The following is a 25,802-nucleotide window of genomic DNA, read 5'->3' as shown; positions in this document are numbered from 1 at the left end:
GGACTCCAGTTTAAGCGACATAGCCACCAACTGGGAGCATGTAGTGTCAGATTGTTCACCATGGGGGAAAGGCTGTAACTACTCACTGCAGGTTTTTAGGCTAGCCAGGAAACTACAAATTGACCTTAATTGCAGATGGTTTGTCTGCATGGAAGATGTGAGCATGTAACTAATACAACGTATACAAGCAGCCATTCTGGGTCAGACCAATGTTCTTATTAGCATTGGATCCTGCCTCCAGCACGAGCCAAGAAGTGCACAAAGAAAGCAGGCATACATAGTACTTTCCCCAAATACCCTTCCTGCTGCCAGCTACTTGCAGCTCAGGGGCTTTCTGAGCTACATGATTGAATTTAGCAATCCTCAGGGGATTTGTCTTCTATGAATTTCTGTTTCCCCTTGAACCCGTTTAAAATTTTAGTATCTGCAATATCCAAAGAGAGTTTATGTGTTCATGTAGCAATTGCAACAAGTCCTTGCTTCTCTGCCCTGGAGGAAATGAGCTGCAGCCCACTCATGGAGCCGCACCAAGACAGAATGGATGGAATTGCCACAGTTCCAAAAGGTTAAAGAAAACTCTTTTTATTCAAAAGAAGTACCCTGTTCAATGTATGCATGAGTTGTCTCTTCAGTAACTTAAGAGACTGGATCCTCTAGCTGGTGAGCTTGAATTTATCTTTATAGACTTCAACAGCAGCGATTTGCAATTGAGCTTAGCTTTGTAAGTGGCCATCTGCTGGCTTGCAGCAACATCTGCTTTTGCTGCTGGGGGTGTTTTGGGGGAGGGAACTGAACAGCAATGAATGATAATTCGCTCCATGTATAATCGTCACAAAATGAGAAAGTTAATAGCTTAGATTGGCATATGATGAGTCATTTGTTAGCTAAACAGTGGTGGAGCTCTCTGGTCATTGATCAAATATTTCAATATCCAGAATTCAGTGTTTGATTTTTGCTCCTTGGATCAAAGCCCTGCCAACTTAATTTCTGCCAAGGATCCATCAAGCATTTGTGCTGACCACATGTTGCAAACAAGCTGTACAAATTCTTTGTGCTGATGCATTTTTCTAACAGTGACTATTAACTGCATAGGTATACAGCACAAGCATAAAACCTGTCCCATTTTAGCTTGCAGTTTCTGTAGGTCAAGGGTCTCAAACTCATTTTCACTGGGGGGTCACTTCAGCCTCGTGGTTGCCTTCAAAGGCCTGAAGGTAATTTTAGGACTGTATAAATGTTGGAGTCGTTACATTTATACAGTCCTAAAATTACAATCTGCCATTTGAAGGCAACCACGAGGCTGATGTGGCCCCTGGTGAAAACGAATTTGACACCTCTGTTGTAGGTGGTTGATTTGGTTTACCAGATATTGGTTGAGGTGAATCTTCAGCAGAATGTGTATGGGCTTTTTTTTTTTGGTAAATTCACATCACAGCCTTCATTCCTACGCTACAGTAGCAAAAATGCGTCCTTCAGAGGCTCATTTATTTTCTCTTACAGTGTGTTTCTAAGACTGTGAAAAACAGCAGTAACCTACATGTCAGCCTTGAGGACAGAAGCTGGGAAAGCTCAGAAGTACCAAGCTGATTATTTTCGTGTGCATCTGAGCTGTGACATGATAGATGTGTGTGTCTAATGAGTACCAGAGAGGAAACATGTACTGTAAAATGCACATTAGAAGGTGGTGTGGGTTAGCCCTGGCAGGCAGCTCAGCTCCACTCAGACACTCATTTACTTCCTCCAGAGAGAAGAGGTAGAGAACTGAGAAGGCAACAGCAAGAAAACTTGTGGGTTGAGATAAAGACAGTTTAATAATAAAGACAGTTGTGTGTGCAAACAAAGCAGAATGAGGATATCACTCCCTCCTTCCCATGGCAGGCAGGTGTGCAAACATCTCTAGGAAATCAAAGCTCCATCAGGTGTAATGGTGATTTGGGAAGACAAACCAGTAAATGTCAGGGGTTGAGCTCCTGGAAAGCAACATTGCGGAAAAGGACCTGGGAGTCCTGGTGGACCACAGGTTGACCGTGAGTCAATAATGTGCATTTGTGGCCAAGAAGGCAAATGGTACCCTGGGGTGCATTAGGAAGAGTGCGACCAGCAGGCCAAGGGAGGTTTTCCTCCCCCTCTGCTCTGCCCTGGTAAGGCTGCATCTGGAGTACTGGGTCCAGTTCTGGGCTCCCCATTTTAAGAAGGACAAGGAATTACTGGAGGGGGTGCAGCAGCGGGCTATGAAGATGATTAGAGTTCTGGAGCATCTTTCTTATGAGGAGAGACTGAGAGAGGGGAGGGGAGGGGAGGGGAGGGGAGGGGAGGGGAGGGGAGGGGAGGGGAGGGGAGGGGAGGGGAGGGGAGGGGAGGGGAGGGGAGGGGAGGGGAGGGGAGGGGAGGGGAGGGGAGGGGAAGGGAGGGGGAGGGGAGGGGAGGGGAGGGGAGGGGGAGGGGAGGGGAGGGGAGGGGAGGGGAGGGGAGGGGAGGGGAGGGGAGGGGAGCGGGAGGGGAGGGGAGGGGGAGGGGAGGGGAGGGGAGGGGAGGGGAATCAGTAACTACTGTTGGATAAAAGCCATAGAAGTATTACAATGTTATCTCTGCCACTTACATTTTATCATCTAACTCTTAAGTTAGCCGCTTCCTTAGTTTCACCAATGCTTTCTGTCAGTATTCAGAGATATACCTGATACAGGTATTGACTGCTGCGAGCATGCGTGCTAACTACACACATGCATACACACGTATACACATTGAGCGTATACACGTATTAGGGTATTGGTCTCTTCTCCCAAGTAGCAAGCAATAGGATGAGAGCAAATGCCCTCAAGTTGTGCTAGGGGAGGTTTAGATTGGATATTAGGAAAAGATTTTTCATGGAAAGGGTTGTCAGGCATTGGAACAGGCTTCCCAGGGAAGTGGTGGAGTCACCATCCCTGGAGATGTCTAAAAGACACACAGATGAGGTTCTTGGAGACACAGTTTAGTGCTAGTGTTAGGTTAATTGTTGGACACAATGATCTTGAAGGTGTCTTCCAACCAAAATGATTTTATGATTCTATATTAACAGCTTGTTTTTCTTGGCTCATTGGTTCCAGAAATCAAGACTCCTGTGTTTTTCCCACTGCTTTTATTAGGGGATGAAAAGAAGGCATGCAATTAAAGTCATCTCTTTCATTGGCAGCTGTGGTGGCATTTTGTTGCTGTTGAAGTATACCTATGGCACAGAGAATGTGTTTGGAAAATATCTGACCTGCTGTCTTTAGGATGGCAGTGCCCAAGATCATCTTAAAATCTTGCAGACATGAACGATATAGCTATGGCATAGCTGCTGTGAGCAGCCCTTCACCTGTTGGGTTGCGCACAGAAAATGCCAGCGTGCCCTGCCATAGCAAACAGCTGTCCATTTGATAACGATCACATAATAGGAGAAAGTTCCTCTAGCCTCTGGGACTGTGTTTATTGAGACTGTAGAGTCTGAAGAGCACTTGAAGGGGCACAAAGGTAACAAACCTTTGGGATGCTGAAAAATAATGTATATGTACTGAAGGTAAATGTCATTTTGTATTTTTACTGCCCTACGTCCTCTCAGTCTCTCTCAAGTATCATGTCTATCTTCTAAAACCTGAAGAAATTTCAAAATTTTGTTTTAATCATAGACCTTTTCTTTCAGTCATACCAATCGAGGATATTTACCACGTGTTCATTTGCTCTAAACTGTGTTGACCTGAGGTGTAAGACAGGTCTGAACTAATGGCAGAGTTCAGATCCAGTATCTCACCAGAGCTAGATATGGAAGCTCCCCAGCTCTCTGTAAGATAATTGATGGCACTCTGAAATCTCTAAGAATTTAAAGAAAGGGTTTATGAAAAAAAAAAAAAAAAGAAATGTTTTCTTCATATATTTTAAAAGTTTCTAAACTGTGTTAACTGCAGATTCTATCACTCTTTGAGAATGATATTAGCTATAGGTAGGAGATAAGAAAATTTAAAATCCTCAGCACACTTCCTATTGTCCTTTAAAATGCACACTAATCTTTGTTCAAACTTACAGAACGGTTGATGGTTGGGCTGATAAGTTGTAGATTTTAGCTATACCTGTTTAAGATAATTCACATGACTCACAAAAGTTTTGACAACTTCTGAATACAGTTAGGAGAATAATGGGATTTTACTCTATGCCTGAGTGGAAAAAGTTGAAGGAATAGTATTCAGATTAAATTTGAAGGGCTCAGGAAAATAGAAACAACATACAGGTACTTTTGGATCACTCCAAGTATTTCATCTACTCTGAAATAAAACATCTGGATTCATTTGTTGTCATTGTCATTTTTTAACAAGCTTTCTGTCCTTCTTGACTTATAAGGTAGGTCTTTTTAATAGAAAATGGATATTTTAAAACCAGAAGTAAAATTGTCAAAACAGACCACTCTGTCTCTCCCTTTGCAAATATTTAATACAAAAAGAACTGGGGAAATAAACTTCTAGTCTTCAAAATTCTTTCAGTTGATCTTGGCATAAATTTTGGACTGTTGCACTGCATGCAGGGCTCCATTTCTTCTACCACATCTACTGCTCACCAGAAAAAAGAAAAAAAAAAAAAAAAGCCCAACTCTATTCAAAATAAACCCATCCAAATTCCTGCCAGGAAAACCCTTTTGCCTTAGCACTATGTTCTGAAAACCTGCTCATACAGGTACTGTATGCTGTAATGATGTAGATTCATTACAGCAGTTGTTCTAATTGCTTCATGTTGGTCTGCATTCCTGGCTAGCTTTGAGCAAATCTGCAGCACATGGGCAGACACAGGGGACCTGCTCCATGTGATGCCCCCAAGGATCTAACCAGCTTCTCTGAAACTACAGAAGTGTTTGTGTGGGACCAGGCAGCTGCTGCACGAGGGAGCTTAGCCAGAGCTTTGCATCATGGCTGATAGCATCAGGTAGCCTGATCCAATACCTACCTATCTGCTCAAGTCATTGACTGTGCATTAGATGCAGTGAAGGGAAACACAGTAGAATCACATAGAATCGTTTCAGTTGGAAGAGACCCTCAGGATCATTGAGTCAAACCATAACCTAACCTAGCACTAAACCATGTCCCTAAGAACCTCATCTAAATGCCTTTTAAACACCTCCAGGGATCGTGACTCCACCACTTCCCTGGGAAGCCTGTTCCAATGCCTGACAACCTTTCCGTGAATAATTTTTTCCTAATATCCAATCTAAGCCTCCCCTGGTGCAACTTGAGGCTATTTCCTCTTGTCCTGTCACTTGCTGCTTGGGACCATAACATGCTCCAAAAGAAGCCAGACTTAGACTAAGGTCTACTGTGAGTGTTTTGCATGAGGAATGCAGCAGCACTTCTGGGAAGATCCATTCCACAGGAGAATTCTAGGGCAATGGGCACCAGGCCGTTAGTATCATCATCTGTCTGAGAGAGGACAGACCACAGCCATACAACTAGAAGTTACTGCTGGAAGAAACCAGTTTGTTGTCATCACTAAATATTGTATTATGAATGTTTCTTAAGTTCTGTCCTTACAGGTACAGTTCCTAAAATCACATGAAGTCTTCAGCTACTTTTTGTGGGCAATAGGGAGTACCTGCTAGACTTGACATATTCATGCTCTCCCACTGGAAGAGGTTGCTCCAAGGTATGTGGAAGGGAGGAAGTTGATATGAAATATGAAATAGGATTTCTAGAATACGTACTACTTTCTTGAGTCCTTATTAAGCACATGCACATGGTACATCTCCTTCATCTCTTGCCCTAAGATGTGGGGTTTATGCTTCATTTACAAAGCATTAAAAAACCCTCAGAGAATCAGAAAAGTGGACATGCAGACTGAAAGAACTGGAAAACAATATTTTTTTCTCAAATCTGATTATCTTCATTTTACTTGCAAAATGAAATGAGAAAACATGTTTTCAAAAGGAATTATTTGCAATTGGATTAGATGCAGGATGTGTCATTCATCTGAGATGTAGAAACTTCTGGACTTACTTAGGAAAACATTGCTTTGAAGGGAGTTCCTCAGAATAAAGCAATTAAATGTCATTTTGGAAAAATATGCGTATTGCAGCATAAATGATGAAATACGATTGCAAAATGTATAGCTTTCTCTCCTGGATTTATTTTTTCTGGTTGGACCCTCTCCACAGACCTATATTGATGTATCCTCAATGGCTAATGTTACTGAAATGTGGGAAGGTTTTTAGTGGTTTGGGGTGTAGAAAAATACCTACCAAAAGGACAACTTTTTTCTGCTCAAATCAGACTGTCAAAGTTCTGATCTGACTCAAATTCCCAAGGGTGAAAAACAAGTGCATTGGAAGCCCATAAAAATTAATGGCAGTCTTTCTTTTTACTTCACTGACCTTTAAAAATTATTTTGAGGTTGAAATCCTGCTCTCACTAACTTCAGTGATTCTTGGATGAGGTCCACATAAAAGTGTTTACTACCTCTGGAAAAAATGGGGAGCTTCCCTGTATTTGCCACATACCAACCCCACTGGCAAAGTGGAACCAGCACTCAGATAACTTTAGGTTGGATGAAATGTATTTATTGATAAAAGTCCTTTGATCAAACCTGGTCAATACCTGCATCCCTCCTACCAAAATCTTGCAGATGCTGAGAATGTTTTTTCCACTGTGCTTGATTCTGCTCCTCACAGGTCAGGGCTCCTAGCTTTGGATTGGAAAGGTATCATGATGATTTAAAAGGCGCTACTCTACCCTGTGACCTGTTTTTTCGCCTTTAGGGGTGGAAGTAAAACCTGGATACTTTTTTGTAACAGCTAATTATTCTGTAAACAAACAAACAAAAAAAAGACTACACTTTCTTCCTTAGGTTTAAGTACTGTCTACCCATAAACAACTGCAGTAGCAAACAAAAAAAATCTACATGTACACTTTCATGAGGTTGATTCCTTACTATTTTTGTGGCTACTCCAGAGACTGTCATTTTTCTGGTTTCAATATTGAAGCTGTACTTCAAAAAACATATTAAAGTACTAAATATAAAAGCAGAAATGTGTCAGCCTCAGCCCTCCATTCACTTGATCTCCACTAGCTGGGATAGTGGTTAAAAATGCCTTTATTTCTATCTAAAGTTACCACAAATAACATAGGGCTCTCTACCAGCACTGTCACAGGGTACAAGTTCTTGGAAGCCATAATAATGGGATTGTTTCTTTTCCTACTTGTGTGATCATTTTAACCTTAATTATAGTGTACATTTATTAAAATAAATAACTCGTGAATATAAGAAGTTTTAAATTCCAGCTGTTCAAATAGCCTTTTTATTTTCCTTGTGCTCACAGTTTGGTGGGCAATTTATTGTATCCATTTTCCTTTTTTTTTTTTTTTTCCCCACTAAGAAATGTGCAATATATTTTCCAGATATGCTTGGGAACTATGTATGGAACCATTGCTGGTTCAACACAAGGCCATCATGAACTTCACCCTCTTTTTAAGAGAAAATGAAAACTGAAATGAAAAATGAGCTTCACCATTTTTCTAAGAGCACAAGTGATCTATGATGTTCATTGACTTCTGATTCAGGTAATGATTTACAAAGCATGCTTGAGACTGCTGCTGTGCAGCTTAATATTCCACCTGTCCCTTCACTCTTCCCTTTGTGAATCGTCTGCTTGCTCCTTTTTCCTGAACTTGACTTAAATGCTTATTAGCGTCCTCTGCACCTTCTCCTGAAGGGATACTACTATTCATCCTTGAGATAAACACCACACTCTGTTTAATAGCCTCCTTTTAGCTAAAAGCTCTGTTTTCTACATCAGACAGCTTACAGTGGATGGGTGAGTGTAGATTCAAAGCAAATCCTTCCTCATCCTCCTGCAGGGCAGCCAAAGAAGGGCTTCCTCATTTCCATCCTCTAAAGGAAGGGTCAACAGGGCAGAGAGGGTCTGGCCTCAGACTGTCCTCCCACGCTCTCTCAGTCATGAGGAGACACAGGGAAGGGGAGGCGTCTTGCAGCAGCAGAGAGATTCAGCAGTGTTGATTGGCATCCAAGTATGATTCAGAGCACAAGTCACAAAAGCATGGTTAGGAGCTGTTTATGGTTTTAAACCTTTTTTGCACATTATTAACTCAGGCTGGAAGGGAAATAGGGTCACTGAATCCAAATGGGGTCTTCAAAATGGAATTTTGTTTCTTTCGTAGTTTTGTGTTCTTGTTATCTCACCATCTCACACATCAAACCAAGCTAATCGCTTTCTTGCATTCAGTGCTGCAAAACATATAATGAAGCACAGCCCCAGTTGTAAGAGACAAAGGAAACAGTATTTTGTGTCTACTAGGGAAATAGTACACAAAAATATGAGTGCCTTGATTTTCATTAGCATTTGAAGTTGGCAGTACATTTGTCTGGTCTTAAAGTGGATATAGATGACTTCAAAACCCTACTTTAGTATTGGAATAGTGTAAAATGCCCTTGTAAATCAGACTAAGGACAGGGTCTTCTGACCATTTGTCTTCCAACTACAGATGCTGTAAAACTCTAATGTGGTCAAGAAAGCCTGCAGCTTTCCTTTGTGCTGACAGGTTTAAATAATCCAGAAGAGTGCATATAAGGTCTGCTTCAGCCAGCTTATACATGTGGATGTCAGTTGCCTGATTATGACATATAAAATCTTCCTATATCCTAAAAATGGCAAAGCCTATATAATTCACCTCAAATCACCTTGGAATTCTGAGTCCAATTTGTAGAAGGAGCCCATGAGTTCTGCTTCAGGATTTTAAAAATCAGATGTGTTTTCTTTCAAAGGCAAAAATAAAATCCTTATGAAGGTGTGGTTGCTCGTGGGACTACCCTCTCAACCTCTGACTCTTGATTTTCTCTGCATGATGTTCTCCTTCACACAGACTAATTGTCAGCACGCTCTGAGCTTACCATACAGCTTCCAGCATACTATAAGATGATCATAGAGGAAAACATACCATTATGAAGAGAGATAATGTGCTGTCCCATAAGAGACACTTGGCAGAAGGAAGAAGGAAATAAAGTTGGTCTGAGACTATCACTGAACATTTGCAGACTCTGATACAGAGCCTATGAAACAGAAGAAATCCCAACATGTTCCAGTTATATTGGCTCTCCTATATTATGCACCCTATGATCTGGACAGGTCTGATCCACATTTCACGAGGAGTCATACTGGGAGAGAATAGATTAAAGGCAAAGAATGAAAAAAGGCAAAGGGAGGAGAAGAAGCTTTCCTAGCTTTTGATGAGGCATGTCTAATGTAAATCATAAAAGCTGGCCTGTCTTCAGAGGTGTTTGCTTGAAGTTCCAAATGCTGATAATGCTTCATGAAAAATATTCTAAGCCTTCTATTTAGAGGCAAGTGTGTGAGTGTTGTGTGGTCTGCATTTCAGTTCTTCACCTTGGAACAGAAGTTCTTTTTTCTGCTTATGAAGAACTATTCATATGGCAATGCTACTGGTGTTATCAGCGAAGTACTGAAATGTTTGTAACCTAAAACAGAAGCTAAAATGTCCACATATCAAGACAAACAGAGGGCTTGTCTGGAAACATTTAGAAAGTTGCTCTGAATAATGTCTACCAAAAGATCGCCTTTCCACTTAGACAGTAAATAAACGAGGATGAAAATAACTGCTGTCCACAGGTATGGCAAAAATAACAATTCCTGTGATGACCATGAACAGATCCATGGGGAAACCTTCTTCCCAGGGTTTGCAAAGCACTGCTTTAGGGCATCAAAAAGCTTTGCAGCCCATACTGATTGCTGATGTTCTACTGAATACCACACACGTGCAACCAACGTGGAAGTTGGAGATAAAGTGATTTTGTCTGAATCCCTTCCCCTAACACATCAGCACACATCCAGTCCCATGCAGGACTTTCCAAATTGCAATCACACATTGTGCTCCCCTGAAATGTGCAAGCCATCTGCCACAGCTCTGTTTGGTCTTGAGCCATTTTTTCTGAATAGGTGCTTATCAGTTTCCTTTGTTATTATTTGTACTTCGAGGTAGGCGATGTGGAGTCCAAGACCACCAACACTGTCTTCATCTGGCCAGATGCATACAGAATTATTTTCTATAAATAATGGAAGACATTTCTGAAAACCATATTCCTATTTATATTTCTGTTGGATTTTTCGTTAGTTCTGGCTTTATTTTTTTTAATGTGTCAATAAATAAGAATAGCAAAGTGTTGTAAGTATATTACGACAAAAGTGCTAATAACTTCAAAGAAAAAAACTCTAGTTATAAAAAAGGGTGAAGACAGAGTTTATGATTCACTATAAATGCATGCTAATGTTTGAGAACTGAGGTTTTTAGCAAGTGTTTTGAAGTATGTGAAGTACTAGTAAGCAGTACTTTTTCCCCCCTGTGGATAGCTTAGATGGCCATCATTGGTATGTGGGAGGGAAAAGGACAGTTTTGTTTTGTTTCTTTTTGTTTTGGTTTTGAAGAAAACCCTGCTGAAGAAGTGGCCTTTTTATTCCTTTGACCTACATGAGTTTAGGACTGGGTCTGCTCTCCCATAAAGAATTCCATAGCCAGTAATTCTAATCCCCCAAACACTCTCCCCCAACACTGCTTAAAAGCCAAAATATGTGTTTCTTCTCACATATTGTCTCAGCGGAACACAGCTGCTCTGTGGACAGAAAGGTGATCTGATGCACACTTCCTTTGTGCATGCACATGAATATATCCATCCACACTACTTTTTTCCCACAGGGATTATACTGAACATAGTAGAAAAATGAATATCTTATTCTCTCACAAAATGGAAAAGGTCTCAGTAATTCTGTAACTTAAAATATTAGTTTGATGTAAGTGTCTCTTACTTCCTTTTGGAGGTCACAGGTTTCTGTATGTGTGCAAAAATAAGATGTAAAATCAAAGAATCATAAACCAATTTGGGGTTAGAAGGGACCTGTAGGGGAGGACCAATTTTAAAGTTATTTCAGGTTTCTCATGGCCTCATCTGGTCCGGTTTCGAATAACTCCCAAGATGGAGAGACCACAACTTCCTTGGGCATGAAATACAATTTCTTCGTATGCTTGCATATTTTAAATGGGAATCTCCATGACAATCTTATTATTTCCACAGTGAATCTAAACTTTCATAACCGTTACTAGAAAAACACAGTTCAGCTCCTTGCACAGTTAATTTAGATTTTCCTTTTTCAGAAGACTTCAGAGCAAGGGAGCACGTCAGGCATACCAGTGTTTAACAAATAGTCACATAGATAGGAAGACAGTAGACACAACCTTAAGCACCAGTATTCAGACAGACTGATTTCAGAAAATACCTTTCCAAAAGTCTTTGGAATTTTAAAGCATTGAAATTTTTTGAAAAGAAAAAAAAATATTAACAAGAAATTAATTTAGATGTTTTAACCAGAAACCTGAACCTTACTTTTAAGTTTATCCCATGACCATAACTCTTTGTCTGAATAAATGAAATGTTGTATTCTTGCAACAGACAACAGTGTAAACAAATGACAAACTGAGATTCAGTAAGTAATGGGTACGTTCAGGAAGATGCACCCTTTCTGCAAACATTTTTCAAGCAGAAAAAGCAGCGTTATGTACCAGGCTCAATACTTGTAACAGATTTCCATACACCTCTTCACATGGGTGCAGTGTGGAGAACATGTTGGTTTAGAAAATTACAAAACCAGGTTGGCTGCTTGGTAAAAGGGTCATTCGGTTTCTCAGTGTTTCTTTCTTAGCCTATGTTGTTTGCACCACTTCTAACGATAGTCACTAGGAATATCCCTGCTAATACATAAAATTTGCAGTGATCTTGTCTTGAATGGAAGCAGTTCCTGTAATGGTGTCCAGAAAATAAGTGAGTTTTACCCAGTGACTGTTCCCAAACGCAGGGTACTCTGCTGTACCAAACCACTGTTGCTCACTTTCTTCCAAATGGTTTACAGAGGGGAAAAAATGCTTTGAAATGTTTGGCAGCACTTTAAAATCACTAAGGTACATTCTTTTAAAATATATGTCTACCCATAAAGCCAGATGCCGTAGGACCATAAATGCAGTTTAGGGATGTCTGAGAGACAAGAGGAAGGTATAACTGATGCTTTTTCCCCCCTGTCTCATTTGAAATGTTCTTTTGCTTGTCTGTGCAAATTTTGAGGAGTGGATTTTAAAGTATGACATCATTTAAGGAAAAGAAGGAAGGACCTCTCCTACTGTGGCAGGCCAGAATGCCACCCACTCCATCGGACAGTTCTGTGAATGGGCATAAGGTATTGAATGCTTTACTTATCAGATACCTAGGAGTAAATGTTTTTGCTTTTTCTCCTTGAACAAGTGTGCTTCTTTCTCATGAAGACAAAAGAGGAGAAAGAAGAAGCAACATTTTCTGTGAGATTGCATTTAAGTTGGTTTTGAGTTGAGATCTTGAAAGATTGCAAATGTTTAAAATACTGAGCAAAGTATAGGCATGGGCCTGATAAAGTTACATTAACACAAAGTTCTGGACTGTAACCTGCAGTGTCCTCACCTGGATGTGGCCATGCTTTCTTTGCTGACAGAGCTGCTGGCACCTGTAGGACTCAGCACCGAAGCACGTGGCAGTGCAGTACCACATATAACTTTGGACCTAAAAGTGAAGAGTAAATTTTAGCTATGAGAAGGTGTATGGTGGCATGATGGAATTACCCACACTGGCATCCATCCAGCACATGAAGGCTATAGAACCCATGATAGCATGATGTGGCTTTTTTTATCTGCGTGATACAGGATTAGGTTGCACAATCTCGGAGTATACAGGATGGGAGAGTTTTGGGCTTTTAGTCTTATCCATAAAGATACATGTAGATTTGCAAAAAAAAAAAAAAAAATAGTGGTATTTAAATAATACCAAAGCCTCACTGTTCTTTCTTCTTTCACAAGCAGACAGATGTATTGAAACCTGCAAGAGGAGCAACGAAAAGCAGAGAAATTTCTGAATTTTTTGTCAGAATCCTGTGTGCACTACAACTCCATCTGTGTTTCTCTAATTCAATACAATACGAGGTCCTCCTTAATAATCCAGAATTAGAACCACAGTGTCAGACAAAGGGGGAGCTCAGTACGTGACAAGTAACCCAGGCCGTGTTCAGATGCTGACTTTAGATCTGTGAACTATTCTCTTAATGAGGACCTCATAATTAATAAATGTTTAATGAACTGCATTTCTATATATTTGCATTCTTTATTTTGTAAAATTCCCTATAATAAACTCAGCTCTGCCCGTGTTATCTCAGATATTTCCCTTAGAAAGAGACAGCATTACTGTGACCAGTCTGGGACTATAGATATTCTCAATGAGTATGTATGTACTCTTTGGCAAGGTTGCTACAGTTAAATTGTATTTATAAGGGCTGGGTTCTGCCTGCATTCTCTCAGAGTCTCTCTTCAACCCAACAGCATTTGACACCAGTTGAAGGAACTTCATTACCTACTTCTCTTTGAAACTTGTTGGAATCAATCACAAAACTCAAGTGATTGAGCTGGGCAAACAGACTTATAGACAACACTTTTATATAAGTCCCATGTCCTTACAAAACCAGGCAAACCTCCCAAATTTTGTCAGTTTCTGGGCTTGCAACAAGAAGAATGAATTAAGTTCTGGGTGTGTCCAGCTGAAGGCATGGCTTGGCTTCAGCAGATGTATAAAAAGTGGTCTTATCTAAAACGGTCGCAAAAGTTAAACAGCTGACCCCATAAATGTCCTTCCTCACTGACTCTCCTGTTTTAATTTGAAATTTCCATGCCAATGAAATTAGAGCAGTATAGTGAAGTAGCAGTTCAAACTTGTGACAGCCATGAAGTGAAAACTTAATGGATTTTCTTACTAAAATGGTGGGGCATGTATGAGTGAATTAATTCTTAATTAAAAGATTATGCTTCCTGTTCAGGAAACATGTAGTGTGAGGTAATATAGTTCAGGCAGGAAGAACTTTGAGGCTTTTTCATCAATATAATTTTTACAGACTCTAAAACATCTATTTTGATACTCCAGACTAGAAAAGTCAGTGTCCTCATTCAGCCTGAGTCTGGGTGCCTGCATCCAGAACTGCTGAACTTGGAGTGTGTTGAAAGCTTCAGGCAGCTTCCACCTTTTCCCCAGGCCAAAAAGTATGGACATGTTCAGAAAGGCATCAGTTCTCTGAAAGTAAAGATCTTTAAGTTTACATGTGGCTTGTTTCAAACCCTACTACTACATACTGTAAAACATACTAGGACTGCTGTTACCACTTTATTAGCTTGTGAAGCTTTATAATCTCTCCCAAATCCACAAGAATATTGTTAACTAAGCTACTAGTTTGCATTTCCCAAAAGACACCAGACACCTATAAGGAAAATTTAGCCAAGGAACCAAAGTTAGGTTGTTCTTAAGTTTTGGTTTGAAGGATGATGGAAAGAAGATGCTGTCAGCATCAAAATCACAACAGTTTAACTACAGATTAAGAAGCTAGTGGCATCTCCATTCATGCCACTACTATTTGCTGTTACTACCCACTGATACGTGCTGAAACAGTCTGTACATTTGCAATGAGATGATCATTATAAAATTGATTACCTGAGGGCTGCTAGGGTTGTTCCTGATGGTTTGGATACATACTGGAGGGCAAGATTTGAGCTAACACAGGCTTACCTAATCGTTAGTAAGGATTTTGATGAGTGATAAATCTAGACCAGCTGACTTCACATACTTTCCCTAGGTTTAGCTAACAAAGTACAAGGTTTCAGAGCACTAAAGTACATGTGTGACTAATGACAGATTCACTGCTGGAAACGCACAGCAGGACATTCCCTGGCCAGGGAGGTGAGACACAGCTGTCCCAGGAGGGGCAGTTCAGGAACAGTCAGCAGGACAGGCTGAAAAGGAGTTTATGAGATGGACAGCTGACCTGGCCTGTGGATTGATTCTGAAAACGGCACTGCATTTAATACTGAATATGATCCAAAGCAAGCAGGAGTTTAAATGAGTTGGTAGGGCAAAGGGGATTACTCTTCCTATTGTTGGGAGGTCAGCTGGCTGATGGCTGTCGTTTTGGGTTTATCCACCAATTTGCTAACTTGTTAACATCTAAACTTTCTCCAGGGATCTCCTTTTGGGCCTATGTTGTCAACCCTTTGAAAATGGTCTTCGTTCCAGTCCGGAGGAAGCTGTAGGAAGCAGAATACAGGCTAAACATTTTAGCAGCAGAGACATGTGCCAAGTGTGGGTTCTTTTGCCAAACCTTCTTGGTTTTTCTGTGCTGAATTTTACAAATTTTTCTTATGTTTTGACCTTTTTGACACTGTTCTTTAGTGGCTCTGTATTGCATATACTTGAGTTGCTGGTGCGTTTGAAGACTCAAACAGTCACAGCAAAAATCTAATGGCTTATTCATCAAGAATGTCAGGTTTTCAAGAGCCAGCTTACTTTTTAGTAGCTGACACCTTTCCTTGCTGCAGCTGTGCATCTCTTGGGCCTGATGCACAGAGGCAGTGAATATTCTTATAAAAGGAATGGTTCCATTCTTTTCAATGTGGACATAAATAGTGAATGGACTTTATGAAACTTTTAAATCTCCCAGTCTTTTTTATAGTGTGAGTCTTATTAAAACATCATGAAAGTTCTATTCACCAAAAATAATAATAGTAATTTTTATTACTTTTAACACCTTTCTTCCTATAGTGCTTCAGAGACTGATAAAGTAAATGTAACGAGTAACCACAACTGAAATGCAGCCAATTCTGAGGTGAAACACAGCAACTATAAAATGGCAAACAGTAACATTTCAAAATGGGTTAGGAGAGGACAAGCAGAATAATAGTATATGCAAGTGAAAATTCAGGGGGAATGTCAGAACACAAAACAGGAATTTGGTCAGTACATACTGTATTTAAAGCTTATACTAAAAACAAGGTTTGCAGGGGGAGTGTTAGTAGCTGAATGTTCTTTTGATCCTACATTCATCTTATTGCCAACTGTGTTCAGTGTGTGATAAAAGCAAATGAAATGTTTCACCAAAATGTGAGACGTTAGAATTTTGTTTCACATTACACCTATTAATAGGAAATTATAATTTTTTTTACCAGTAAGAGCTATTCTATGCAAAATAAATAGCTACCCAGAAAGAGAAATAGGCATGGAGAGGATCCATCAAGCTCAAGCCAAGAAGCACTCTATGTTGGTCAGCACTCTTACTCCCTATCATGCCTCGTCCACAGAGAGAGGTATGTGACACTTGCTGTTTGACACTAGGACACACAGTGTTTTGATGGTTTTCTATATTACCCTTCAGTATTCTGTAAGGAAGATACAGTATCCAATGACCCACAGTTTAATTTGCAGCTATTATTGTAAGAGGCCCTGGAGCTAAGTCATCTCTCAGTAAACTCTGCTTAGTCTGACAGTGTTCTCTTATGTCCACTCTCATGATTTCCCTGCAGTACCTCTTGGGCAACATAACCAGCTCTCCGTTCAGTCTATGAAAACCCCCATTGGCCCAACCACTTCACAGAAGTGCATTGGTTTTCATTATTTTCAGTGAGGTACCATAGGGGTTTGGACAACATAGACCCAACTGTGTTATTAGTCTTTTCCTGACAACTTTTCTTTATTCACTTACTGCTTTATTGAGGCATCACTTAGCAGCCCCTGGTGCAGAGCCCTGTGGTGCCAAACCCTTTATAAACATCCAGCACAGAGGCAGGTCTGTCCCAATGGACACAGTAAATGTTCCCCACCAGCGAAGGAAGCTGGTAGTGGCAAAATCTTGACTTCAGGTTGAGATAAAACATCCCAGGCTTGTACATACACCTTGGCTCAGATCTGATTCAGCAGTAGAAGCAAACCTTTGCCCCCACGTAGTTTTCCCTGAGGAGCTCAAGGGACTAAGCCCAAGCAAAGGCAAAGCCCAGTGAAGGGAGAGGAGGGCTGGGCAGAGCCGCCTGCCTCTGCTCTCAGCAGGGAGCCCAGTAGGTGCTCTACTAGGGGGAGTATTGGCAATTCCTATGGTTGATCTCTCTCCTCCTCCTGTCCCCTGGGCTGGCATTGTCTCTGGAACCTGGAGGAATACCTCCAGAGCTGGCCAGGGAGGGAGAGTGAAGAGGGGAGCTGCTCTACTGCTGATGAAGGGTTGCATTTTGCCATGTCTGGGTGGAGGACAGAAAAACAATTTTTGGCTTTTTTCCTCCCCTGCATCATTAGGACAACAAAATTTGATTTTGCTTATGTTACTGGGAAGTCTGGAACTACCTTTCGGTAGGCAGTAGAGCTGCCTGATGCTCAGTAGAGTCTCTGATGCTCTTCAGCTCTCCTGAAAAAAAGCTGGCTTACTGTGTAACCTGAAATTCAGATGGATATTCTATGCTATTAAAATTATTTTGCCATTAGTGCAGCTAAAATGTGAGGAATAAATCTAGCCATTTGACACATGTTAGAACCTTCTGATAGCCAAACCCAGATGTCCCAGACCAAATTGTTTTGCAGATGAACATGCATTTCACAGGAAAAGCATGTTGCTCAGTCTGTGTAGTAGGTGTGATGGGAAATATGCTGTTTTGGTGTCCAGCAAGCACAAAGGCCAACTTTGTTCTCTCTTTGCTGCACTGACATTCTTCAGCTTCTTTTCCACATTTTTTTTCTGTTTGTACAGACAATCTGAATCTTGAAATGATGGAAAGATGCCTGCAGCCTCCTGGGTAAACTGGTGCTGTTGGCAGTTCAGCTAAAGGCTTTACTATAGCTTAAGCCTCCACCAGAAATCCAAAGAACCTAAAAGTCCATAGACTTCAGCCCAAGCAGACAGTGTGTAAATGTTTAGTCTGAGGTATTTTATTATCTTGTTTCCCTTGTATTTTAGAACCAACATTTAACCTGTTCTGGATTTTCACTATTGTCTGCAGTGGTTGAAAAATACAATGAAGTCAGTTTGCTGAACCTGTGTCCTCCTAGTCTCAGGGAAAGAATAAAAAATTGAGAATTCTCTATGTTGAGGGGATGGGTAATTATTGCAATGGACTCTGCTTCTGTGAAATCCATGATTTGTGTAAAAAATTGTCCCTTAGGCAGAATATTTTCAGAAAAAATGTTGTTTTGTTTTGCTTTTTAATTGTTGAGAATTTTATTCGATATGGACAAGAGAAAAACATTCTTCCATGGAATACTGGAGAGGTTTCAATATAATAGGCAGCTGGGAAACATTATAGATTAAATTAAAACCTTCTGAATTGGATTTTTCATAGTGGTTGGTGATTATTACTTATTATGGTACATGTTAAATTGCCTTTGCTCACGCCTGGTGATTTAGCTTAGATATTCACTCTTGAGTAGCTGAAAGCTTTGAGCAGTGGAATTGATTCCACTTGGAAAGAGGCTCCCAGACTTCAGCATAAGATATATCTTTCTCATCAAGTATTTCCTGCCTTTCCTGGCTGGAAGTTTTTCTTACAATGAGATGACTTGAAAGGAAGATCTCATTGTTATTTATTGAAGAGATGTGTGGGTGCTATTTTTCAGTTTTACTAGGTGACATAATGATGTCTATCTTAAAATAAATGCTTTGCGGGAACTTCATTTTCACAGACATTTCAGAATAAATCCAGCTGAATCACTGGGCCAGCAGCCACGCAAAATAATTGAGGCCATTAATTTCAGAATGACATCAATGTTCAGTTTGCCCAAGAAACAGAAGATTCAAGATTAGTCACCTAAGTTAGGATGTTGAGTTGCTGTTTAGATTACTCATTCACTTAAAGTGAATCAACTCAGTGCTGATATAACTGGAGTATCCAGCCACATACCAGGGATCCAGTGAACCAAACTTCATTTGTCCAGATATCTTCATCTACAGTGCATGTTTATATTTTATGATTGGGATGTCCAATAGTACTAAAGCTTTCAGACTTATTTGAATGTATATATTAGCAAGAGATCCAAAGAAGAGGAGCAGACTCCTCATTGATAGACTAGCTTTGGGTGCTAGTGAAAAGAAAGGACCTTCCGCAGCATAGGTTGTTGTGATGTTCAGCAAGTAATTTATTCGGTAGTGACTTTGGGACTAGAGACCTACAATTTGAATCACTCGTAGCCTTTCTCCTGCTCTTCCTCCATCCAAGTTCACTTTGCTGTGAGGCAGGATTTGACAAATGCTTTAGCAGTATTTTTTGTTAAGTCTGTATTTAACAAGTTGGGCAGAACTGCAGCAACTTATAACAATGGAGTCTGAGAAACAGCATGAAAATATTTTAAAGCTTCAAGCAAGGTGGGTGATTTCTCTGCCCACCAAAACCTCCCTATGATATAAGAACAGCCAGGATTAAGAACATGAGTGTTTTACTTTTATGTTTACAAATAAGACTGTTCTTCCTCATTGCTCAAAACATTTAACCTTCTAAACCTTACTCCTCTTGTCATTGTACAAACTTAGCAGAAACACAGAGGCTTTGTGACACAGGGGTGTTTTTCAGGCAGAATAGGAAAATTCACAGGCAAAGTACTGCTCTGTTGGGTTGACAAAGAAAGCTATTCAGTGCTTTTGCCATGTCACGTGATGGAGGAGCATAAACCACATGTTTAAAGGGGGTGGTAAAGCCTTTCTTGTTACTCTCACTAAGTAAATCCAAACTAGTAGCTTCTACTGTCAAGACGGATTTCATTGCTTTAGTGTACTTGTTAAAGTATTGACCTGAAGGTTGTTAAAACCACTGGGTTCTCCATATGATCTTCAAGAGAGAGAAAACTTAAAGGGAGTAAAATTAAAAACCCTCTAAAATTTCTCAAAATTAAAAACCCCTCTGAGAAATTTTTCTTCTTTCTATACAAATTTGGGTAAATACTACAAAACATGTTTTGTGAATTTTCATTCAAAATTTTAACTGGAAGCTTAATAAAAAAGCAATCAAGATAGTTCTGTGCCTTGTTCTTACCAACATATGGACAAAATCTCCTATAAAGCAAGATTTTGTTAGTCCTTCCTCTTATAATCATACAAGAAGTTCAAAAATTGATTTTTTTTTTTCCACCACTTATTTGTAATGGTTTTCCTTATTATTTGAAAGCTAGGATATATGGCTGTTCATCTGGAAACTTTTTCTACTTATCTCCAAGATCTTTGTACAAATGATACTAACAGGCGACCAACCAAGGAAATTATGATGCTTGGACTGTGCCTTTGAAAAGGATGTTTTGAGTGATGCATGGTTATAATTTTCCAGATTGCATTCAGATGTCAGAACTGGCAGTTGCTTCGCCAAACAGCAGGTGTTCAAGCTGACAGACAAGATGGTAATAATAACCAACCAAAAATTTTATGAGGAATTCTATATAGCACAATATCGATGTTTGACTACATGCAAAGCCATTAGGCAGTGAAAGTTTTCTTAAGTCCACAGACTAATAATAACAGAGACTGAATTCAGTCGCTGAATTTGGGGAAAGTCAGTAAATTATTTGTATGTATGCTTCTTCTTTTCCTTATTAAAATGACAAAGACACTCCCAGTGTGATCTCCATATGTTTATCCCTGGGCTGTTCTGTCTGAGCACCCCTGTAAGCACCCCTAAGACAATTATTTGTGGGATTGTCTCACTGCAAACTAAAGTGAAGAAAAAGATAGCAGTAATAAAAATGAGCTGTGTCTCTGAAAAGTTCTGAGGTATAGACATGGGTACTGGAGGCAAATTTGCAATGTGATATATTTTTAACCAGAGTAAGGCTACATCAAGGTGTTCAAAACCTTTCGTATTACAGCTCACATAGAAATGTGATGGGATAGTTTAGAAAGAAACAACAGTATTTTAATACAAATTTGGCAGAACAACCACAAAAGAAGCATTAAAAAAAAAAAAAAAGTCTGTTTTTATGGTGTCTCTGTTTTCAGACTGTAGAAAAGATACAGGACTTGTTCTGAACTGCTGGATGATCCTTCTGACAGACCTGTGCTCCTAGCCTGACACGTACATATTCACTTAAAACATACATTATTGAAATTTCATCCAGGACAATATTAAGCTTAAAAGGTAGATGATCCAAAGAAAATGTGCTTGCTGTCCAAAGTGCCTGTTGTTCCCTCACTTCAAATATTGACATTTGTCTGGGTGCTTCTCGTTGTTTAGGTTGTCCACAGACCAATTTAAATGAGTCCAGCTTACCAAGAAATAAGACTTGTCTCAGTAGGAAATATCATAATCATTACCACTCTTTAGTGCACTTTTGGTCTCATTTCATTTTTTAATTGTAATCAATCAATGTAACTTTGAAATTGATGAGGCTTGCTACCTGAATATCACCATGTCACACTGTTCTGCCTTCGCAGTAATGTTTTGTGCACTGTTTTTTCTACATTTGTTTTCACTTAATGTTTAGGTGTGCATTACTACATCAATATTGCTCGAAGATCTGTTCACTGGTATGTTACTCAGGGGTTTTAATTCATCACTACATGCTTGGTGTCAGAGAAAGCCATTAAAAGTGTCACACACAATAAGAGATCAACAGTCAGACAGAAAGTAGTTTTCAGTCTAGAAAAACAAAATGTTTCTTTCCACTTAGTTTTCACTCTTAGAAGATCTTGGGAGAAGGCAAATTCTCATAAAGACTAATCTTAAAATGTGCCTTAATCTATTTGTTGTGTTGTAACATTTGCTTTATAATTACTTTATAAAAGAATTACTTTGTTATTCCTGTAGTTATTTTGTCATTCCAGGGGGCAGCTTAATGGCACAGGAGAATAGAACTAGCAAGGGAAAATCTGATTTGATTGCAGAAAAAGAAATTCACAGTGAAGGAGATCAAACACTGGAACAAGATGCCCAAAGAAATATTAAAATCTTCATCCTTGGAAATATTCTAGATTTGGCTGGATGTATTCCTGAGCAACCTGCTCTAACTTCAAAGATGGATAAACTTTTAGTGGGAACTTGGACTAGATGACCTCCAGAGGTCCCTTCCAAACTAAATCATTCTCAGATTCTGAGAATATTCTGCTCTTTTGTCAATAGTTGTGAAGCAAGTGCTAGCGTACGAAGGCTTATAAAACCTGAAATTTTTAAGGTTAGCAATAAATTTGTAATAGTAAAATTTCCCTCCGAATATCACTTACTGTGACAGAAAATATTTCACCAAGTTACCATAGACTGAATTTGCTATAATTTGTACCAGAGAGGTCACTACCATCTCTCCCTGGCTAATGGGCCCAATTCCTTTTTCTTTTTGATGAAAATAAAGCATCGACCTCCATCTTCCACAGATCTTGCTAGCACTTTGCCAATATAGTGTAGTCCAACATCTTAATGAATGGTTCATTCCATCTCCCTTCAGTGGACAATGTTCCCTACTGCCTGCTGAGAGTGCTTTTCCTTGTCTCATTTTAAATCTCCCACTACAGCATTTGCCAACCTAGTTATCAAGCAACAGAGAAAGCTCAGTCTCATGAAGTTTTCCCTAGTCTCAGCCTAAGTTTTCTCCTCTTATATTTTCCTGTTAATCTCAATTCTATCTCACATATTATATGAATATACCTGTCTCATTCCTTGTTGTTAAATATTTCATCTGTGTGTAAATTATATGAAGAACTATGGTTCATCACATTCTTTTAGCAGCTTATATGTTATCACCGTCATTTTCCTCTGGGTATTGCTCTTCCCAGCCATTTTTTGCTTCTCTGAAGCCTTGCCATCTTTTGGATCACTGGGCATGTGGAACTAAACAGTGCCTTCAAAGCCCATGTGTAGCAGAGCCAAGAAGAATTCAGATTATTTTTCCTTTGCTCTGCGATGAGGTACCTCTGCAAAAACAGGACAGAAGGGCATTTAACTTTTCCTTTCCTGAACTTCTGTTGCAGTGCAGCTGTAGAAATTTAGCATCCACTGTCCCCATCCAGGGCTTCTTCAGCACTGCTGCTTCCCCATGGAATAGTCCCACTGTGTAGGTTTGCTCTGGGATGTCAAAGATGATCCTTTAAGACAGGTTGTTAAAATTACTGCGTTCATGTTTCTCATTGGAAAAACAGAAATGGAGGATAAATGTAATTAAATGCTCTATATGCACTGAAACCAGCCAAGCCATGGGATCTGGCTCCAGCATAGCTTTCCTTTCAACATGTTTAAAATATTAATAGATGCTACCTACATGCCATGTAACTGTATGAAAACACAGATTATGCAGAGATTTTAATGCAGCTCTTATATCATGTGTTGTAAAAAGGTCATCTGATGGACGTGCAATCAAATGGGAAATACTTCAAGCACATGAAGCAAACAAGTGGAGAAAGAGAGAAGAGAACCAACTCAGTGAGGGAAGAGGGAGGAGGGAGCAGGCCAAGGAAATAGTAATACCCCAATGTAAATACCCTATATAGCTCTCCCACTCAAATTTCACATGATAAACTAACGGCTATCCAAGTTCTCATTCCATTTCCTCCTGCCAATCTTCACTCCGAATCCAACCCTAAGGAGGCCTGCTGAGCGTGTGTCTGTGTGTGCACGCAAAAGGACCACTTGTCCTATGTGTCTTTTGGGCACATTCTTCATTCAACGCTACCAGGAATATGTTTCTGTTTAGCTAGAAAAAGAACATGTTCTGTTTCACACTGAACTTCCCTTGAGGGAAAAGCAAACAACCGTGTTTAAATTGCAAGAAGAAAAAGTTTACCAATTCAAAATATTCTGATGGGTCTCTAAACTCAGAACAGAAGCATGGGAGATTTGCCCACCGGTACGAAGACGTGAGACTGAATCACCAGAGTGGGAAGCCAGCATGCCAGGAAAGCTCTCCCTTCACTATGTCAGGAAAAAACAGGGGCCCTGTATTAATTGACAATTCGTTGGTAGTAATCCACCTGCAGGCAAAAGCCCTGTACATTTATATTTTTACATCGGCTGTGGTGAGGTACATAGGCAGTCTTGCAAACAGATAATCATTCAGCCCACTCCCCAGGGAATGTTACCACACAAAGTCTGACCTGAGAGACACTGAATCTAGTTTCCATCATTTGGAGACCCATCTATATCGGCATCTGTTTATCCTGAAACTTGACTGTAGAATCTACTAGTTAGAGCAGCCTTTGTTAAGCCTCTAAATAATAGCTGTCCTCTAGTAATAAGCTGATCATGTCTGTCAGAAGCTTGGGAAAAGCTGTATTCAGTTTGAAACAGTACTTTGATTCCCAACTTTTTAACAGAGACCAGCTTTTAAATATGATATGTTTTTGCTAATGTTCCTGGAAGTCAACCTTTCTGACTGTTTTTCTTTGACAAAGACTGTTCTTAATAATTTTATGTAGAAGTGGTTACTTTTTCATCTCACGGTTATTACAAAAGCAATGCTTATGAATTGGTCAGCATTTCCAATATATTCCAGTTTGCATCTCCAAAGTTAAAGCAATAATGATTTTTTTTTTTTGAACAGCCATTGTTTTTTCTCTTTTGTGTCTGTACCTGTTCAATATTACCAGCTTTTTCTCACAATCCTTTTCTTCAGCTATGTATTTTCCACTCATAATATCTAAACATCAAGTAAAGATGCTGATGTCTTAACAGGATCTTTAAAAGGTGCTTTCCTCTTTACATGTAATATTTCTGTGATGGAGGATTAGGCATCCTAGTTATTGACACAGATATTACTGGACATTTATTTGTGGAACTATAATCTGAAAATATTAATTAGATTGTATTATGGGGGGTTTTTTTTATTGCCTTGAGAATTCTTTTGGCAAAAAGACAATTATCTAGAGATAAAAATCTTATTAAAGGAGGGTTTTCCCATAGGATGTATGCTCTGTTTTATTTTTTACTTATCTTTGTCTTTTTGCCAAAGGAAGTTGAAATATCTGCAGTTCTTTGTCAGGAAGCAACAAGGATCAGCTGCTCCCTAAGGGCTGGGGATGCTGGGAGTGATGTGGCCTCCCCAGGGCAGCAGGACAGGGCCTTGGTCCATCCCACCACCCCAGCCCTGGGAGCAGACCAGGGGGCAGCTGGGGGCAGCCCCAGCCATGAGCATTACGCACGTCTGTGGTGATAAGGCAGGGTCAAGGCCAAAATGGAAAAATAAGCCAATGAGGCAGGTTTAGGATCAGATCTGGTGAGGGTAACCAGGGCCAGACACAGCCCGGTGATCACCAGACACATCCATCGTGATGGGCAGGCAAGAGGTCAGCCTATGGGGTCAGGGTCTGGTTCTGGATCAGTGGGGTGCATGGGCAGGCACAGGCTGCAATGTGGTGGGGGCAATAGCTCAGGCTGGGGCCAAGCAGAGCCTCAGCTTGGAGCAGCTACTACAGGAAGGGGGGGTCAGCCCTGCTTGAGTTCTCCTCATGGTCATCAAAGGAAGAGGCCAGCCCTCAGCTGTGCTACATCTAAGTCAGCCCTGGGCCCCAGCAGCCAAACCTACAGGACAAAGGATGCTGTCTCAATGCTAACATTCTTTTTTTTAGAATAAATACTTGAAAATAGTATTTTTAGAAAACACAAAGATGTCTGCTTCTGTTGGAGACTGTTTACTTTTACTCATAGAAGATCTAAGGCTAGATAGCCACCTTGATGACTTGTTTGTTTGTTTTTGAAGGGGTGACAAAATTCAAATATACTTCTAGTTGCCTACAGTGTTTCCCCATGCAGTACCAAGCCTTAACATGCAGGGACTGTGCTGTCCTCAGGATAGCTAATCCTGTGTATTCCATAGATCTTTTTAAAGAAAAGGTATAGGAGGGGTCAAGGAGAGAGGATTAGAAGGGCTGAGTGATGTGATCAGACTAAAAGTACAGAGATTGTTCAAAATACACCATAAGGAAGATACTAAAATTCTACTTTACTACAGTTTAA

At 40.0% G+C, this 25,802-nt stretch overlaps 1 long non-coding RNA gene across 1 annotated transcript in view; it reads left to right on the top strand.

Annotated features, from left to right (window-relative positions):
- Window positions 1–5,301: 5,301 nt before the first annotated feature.
- LOC135579423 (uncharacterized) overlaps window positions 5,302–25,802 on the top strand; it is a 45,423-nt gene continuing 24,922 nt past the window's right edge. Inside the window, exons 1-2 of the long non-coding RNA XR_010472482.1 lie at window positions 5,302–5,643; window positions 7,392–7,553. This is a non-coding gene — a long non-coding RNA (uncharacterized LOC135579423). The remainder of the gene's footprint in view (window positions 5,644–7,391; window positions 7,554–25,802) is intronic.

The sequence above is a fragment of the Columba livia genome, chromosome 1, assembly GCF_036013475.1.
Source record: "Columba livia isolate bColLiv1 breed racing homer chromosome 1, bColLiv1.pat.W.v2, whole genome shotgun sequence".
Lineage (NCBI taxonomy): Eukaryota > Metazoa > Chordata > Aves > Columbiformes > Columbidae > Columba > Columba livia.
Note: the sequence above shows the minus strand (reverse complement) of the source record. Positions and strands in the feature narration are given on the sequence as shown.